This window comes from Penaeus vannamei, chromosome 25 (assembly GCF_042767895.1).
Source record: "Penaeus vannamei isolate JL-2024 chromosome 25, ASM4276789v1, whole genome shotgun sequence".
Classification (NCBI taxonomy): domain Eukaryota; kingdom Metazoa; phylum Arthropoda; class Malacostraca; order Decapoda; family Penaeidae; genus Penaeus; species Penaeus vannamei.
In genome coordinates, this window is record NC_091573.1 from 3,959,339 (window position 1) to 3,964,659 (window position 5,321).

Sequence of the window (5,321 nt, forward strand, 5' to 3'; positions counted from 1 at the left end):
TTGATAGAATTTTGAAGTGATTTTTTGATGTCTTGAAAACTCGGCCGAGTGACACAGTTGGATGCCAGTAAATGAGGCGTAATATTGATAAAAAATGCCGAAATATCCTGATAATTTTTTATTTTTTTTTTTATTTTTTTTTTTATTTTTTTTTTAGTCCTATGAAGAAAATGGTTATGGTAAAAACGCGTGAAAGAGAATAGTAAATCTGAACTAAAATCGTTCATTATATACAGCTACAGCATATCATTTATCCGTAATGGAGAAATCAAAAGCTGTAAACCGTCTGAACTAATCATTTAGCAGAATCCGGTGCTAATGAGGGAGATCAAGCCAACGTCTTCAAGGAAAAAAGACTTCTCGTCCATTAGTACTGAGGGAGAGACCAAGAGATGCAGCAAAAAAAAAAAAAAAAAAAAAAAAAAAAAAAAAAAAAAAAAAAAAAACGGATAGAAGGAAATGGAATAACGGCGTGTGGAGAGAAGACGCGATAAAGAAGAAATGCAGAAGATGAATCAAAGTCAAGAAGACAGTGAGCTAAAAAAAAAAAAATACAAGAAGGAATCCTTTTGGAATATCAAGACGAAGGAAACGAAACAGGAAAGCGAGGCGAAGAAGGAGAAGGAGACAAAACGAAATAAAAAGGTGCAAGAAAAGGGAAGAAAAAGATGATCATCATACCCAAACATACGTAGTTATTGAAAAAAAAAATGAACAGAAATATTCACAAAACGGTCGCCTTAAGAAAAAACTTTTACGTAAAGGATGAACACAAATGGAAGCGAATGGGAATTGAAGTGTATTGCAAAGACGAGAATGGAGATAATAAAAATACGATTAGGAGATAGAAAGGAGAGGCGGAGAAGGAAATATACGTAGAATTAGAACAATTTGTGAACTAGATCCTCAAAGGATGGAAATAACCAATGGCAGAGCTTGGTAAAATGTAATTCAGAAATGAAAATGGTTTTGAAAAAGATTGAAGGTGGACATCGTGGAAAATAAAATAAAACTGAAAATGTCTTTAGAACGAAGACTGACACTCATGGGGAAAAAAAACTCTTAACGATGTGATAAAACATTTTATTACGAAAACATATAAATTCATAGGCAACTAAAATACCTTTTTTTTATTCTTTTTTATCCCTGTCTATATTCTAAGCTTGGCACTGCAACAGTCCCCGCTAAGTATAGCAACATACGGGTACATATCCAAGGAAGAAGCGTTGAAAGTCAGGTCATAGTAATATCCTTTACTATTTTAGATATAGTGCAAATATAGCCACAGCCGGATATTGCAAACATATTGCAATAATGGAGGATTGTTTTGACAGAATAACAAAACGCTAATGAGTTTTCCAACGCCATGGGAATTGAAAACACTGTGCACGTAAAACCAGGATTGTCAGAATTCATAAGTATGATTCTTACCTAGATAGAATATATATATAATTCTTTACAGTGTCAAAAATACCTGCTAGTGGTTCCGGTCATGGCATAATTAAGAGCTTCTCACATCCCAGCGATTTTAAAACAGGATATGACATTTGAACTGACATAGAAAACAGATAAAAAGTTCTTTATAGAAACATGAGAATAATATGGGTCATTGATACTGTTCCAAAATGAACTCAAACTGTTATATAAGGCTAGCAATAGTGGAATTGTAAATATGTAGACAGGAGGTCAAGGAAAACATTAAACAAGACAGAGACATGTTGCGAGATACAAAATTAAAGTAAACAATTTAGCAGGACAGGATTTATCGTCATATCCATCTTTTAAAAATGATAAAAGCATTTAATTATATAAAATGCAACATGTTGCGTTAACTGTCAAAAAACAAAACGAAATAAACTTATGTAACCGAACATGAAGTGGCGTTTTATAATTTTAAATGTTTTGTAATAAAATAATGCTATTCTGGTTATAATCATAATCCATAAGGATACATATACTAAAGATTACACAGTAAACTAACATTATGAAATCTTTTAAGTAAAAGTATTTACCATGCTCTACAAGCGTTCCTTTCATCATACAAAAATTATTTTACAACATAACTACAGTGACATCACTTCGTCCAAGATTAAATAATGCAGGAGTGAAGCCTCAGACATCACACGCGAAGTTGCCAACGAGTAAATAAAAAGCGAGAGACTATAAACTCGTATGGAATGGGCTATAAGGGCTAAAATTCATTCTCTCGCATATAAATACCATTGCCATTTAAATGACAAATCTGTTAAAAGGAGAAATAAGGAAATAAGTACTGTTACTAGGGAAATGCAAATCACACAATAACTTACGTGCATGAGGAAAGGTTTCCAGTGTTTTCTACGTGTGTCGTAAACGTTTATGGCCACAAACGTTGTTGATTGCATGTGTGTGTGTGTGTGTGTGTGTGTGTGTATGTGTGTGTGTGTGTGTGTGTGTGTGTGTATGTGTGTGTGTGTGTGTGTGTGTGTGTGTGTGTGTGTGTGTGTATGTGTGTCTATGAGTGTGTGTATGTGTGTGTGTGAGTATGTGTGTGTGTGTGTGTGTGTGTGTGTGTGTGTGTGTGTGTGTGTGTGTGTGTGTGTGTGTGTGTGTGTGTGTGTGTGTGTGTGTGTGTGTGTGTGTGTGTGTGTGTGTGTGGCTAGACTGCCTCGTAATTAATGTTTATTAACCGCTCTCTGTTTCCGTGTCGCAGAATAGTTGCCGTGCATAATAAGCCTTGTTTATCATTAAAGGAAAAGCCTTTTATTACAATCGATAACTATTTTTTGTATTATTCTTATCTGTCATTGATTATCTTAGATAATATTATCAATATTTATGTTATCATCATTATCTTCGTCATTAATATTATTGATGTTTTTATTATCGTTCTATGTTTCCTTTTCATTGTTATTCTTATCGAGATAACATCGTCATTAGTAGAAGAAAACTAATTTTATTTCTCTTAATTCAAGCATAAACTTACTTGTTCTTCTCCGTGTTCTTTTACAACCTTTCTGTGGGTTTAGTCATTGGATCTTTCGTTCTTCAGAGAGACATCCGTGTAATCAGAATGAACTGCGTAAGTGCGTTCGTAGATCTGTCAATTTGTTCTTCGATCGCGAGACACTTTCGAGACATGATGCTGATCAAGTTGAAAAATAAAGAGAGGAACCCACACGTGTGTTTTTTCTGCTCTCCCTTCTCTTGTTTTGTCTAAAAGTGTGAAACAGTTTGTCGGAGGATTACGGGGATCGCCCTGACCTCTTTAAGCCGATATAGTCAAGACCTGAAGACCGTTTCCACAGATGTATTATCCAGAAATACCTCGGGGATTTCATGGTGTTTAGGCTTACAGGGTCTGGCAACGGTGACGGGAGGGGTGAGCGTGGAAGGGAGGCCAACGTGAGCAGAGAAGGGGAGGATGGGAACCGAGCCGTAACCGTTGTTAGATCCACGCTGAGAAGAAACTGATTGAAAAAGATAAGAGTTAAGAGAATTATGATAGAAGAAACAATAAAAAAGATAAGAGTTAAGAGAATTGTGATAGAAGAAACAATAAAAAAGATAAGAGTTAAGAGAATTGTGATAGAAGAAACAATAAAAAAGATAGAGTTAAGAGAATTGTGATAGAAGAAACAATAAAAAAGATAGAGTTAAGAGAATTGTGATAGAAGAAACAGTAAAAAAAATAGAGTTAAGAGAATTGTGATAGAAGAAACAATAAAAAAGATAGAGTTAAGAGAATTGTGATAGAAGAACAATAAAAAAGATAGAGTTAAGAGAATTGTGATAGAAGAAACAATAAAAAAGATAGAGTTAAGAGAATTGTGATAGAAGAACAATAAAAAAGATAGAGTTAAGAGAATTGTGATAGAAGAAACAATAAAAAAGATAAGAGTTAAGAGAATTGTGATAGAAGAAACAATAAAAAAGATAAGAGTTAAGAGAATTGTGATAGAAGAAACAATAAAAAAGATAGAGTTAAGAGAATTGTGATAGAAGAACAATAAAAAAGATAGAGTTAAGAGAATTGTGATAGAAGAAACAATAAAAAAGATAGAGTTAAGAGAATTGTGATAGAAGAAACAATAAAAAAAGAGTTAAGAGAATTGTGATAGAAGAAACAATAAAAAAATAGAGTTAAGAGAATTGTGATAGAAGAAACAATAAAAAAGATAGAGTTAAGAGAATTGTGATAGAAGAAACAATAAAAAAGATAGAGTTAAGAGAATTGTGATAGAAGAAACAATAAAAAAATAGAGTTAAGAGAATTGTGATAGAAGAACAATAAAAAAGATAAGAGTTAAGAGAATTGTGATAGAAGAACAATAAAAAAGATAGAGTTAAGAGAATTGTGATAGAAGAACAATAAAAAAGATAAGAGTTAAGAGAATTGTGATAGAAGAACAATAAAAAAGATAGAGTTAAGAGAACTGTGATAGAAGAAACAATAAAAAAGATAAGAGTTAAGAGAATTGTGATAGAAGAACAATAAAAAAGATAGAGTTAAGAGAATTGTGATAGAAGAAACAATAAAAAAGATAAGAGTTAAGAGAATGGTGATAGAAGAACAATAAAAAAGATAGAGTTAAGAGAATTGTGATAGAAGAAACAATAAAAAAGATAAGAGTTAAGAGAATTGTGATAGAAGAACAATAAAAAAGATAAGAGTTAAGAGAATTGTGATAGAAGAAACAATAAAAAAGATAAGAGTTAAGAGAATTGTGATAGAAGAAACAATAAAAAAGATAGAGTTAAGAGAATTGTGATAGAAGAAACAATAAAAAAGATAGAGTTAAGAGAATTGTGATAAAAGAACAATAAAAAAGATAGAGTTAAGAGAATTGTGATAGAAGAAACAATAAAAAAGATAGAGTTAAGAGAATTGTGATAAAAGAAACAATAAAAAAGATAGAGTTAAGAGAATTGTGATAGAAGAAACAATAAAAAAGATAAGAGTTAAGAGAATTGTGATAGAAGAAACAATAAAAAAGATAGAGTTAAGAGAATTGTGATAGAAGAAACAATAAAAAAGATAGAGTTAAGAGAATTGTGATAGAAGAAACAATAAAAAAGATAGAGTTAAGAGAATTGTGATAGAAGAAACAATAAAAAAGATAGAGTTAAGAGAATTGTGATAGAAGAAACAATAAAAAAGATAGATTTAAGAGAATTGTGATAGAAGAAACAATAAAAATGATAAGAGTTAAGAGAATTATGATAGAAGAAACAATAAAAAAGATAGAGTTAAGAGAATTGTGATAGAAGAACAATAAAAAAGATAAGAGTTAAGAGAATTGTGATAGAAGAACAATAAAAAAGATAAGAGTTAAGAGAAT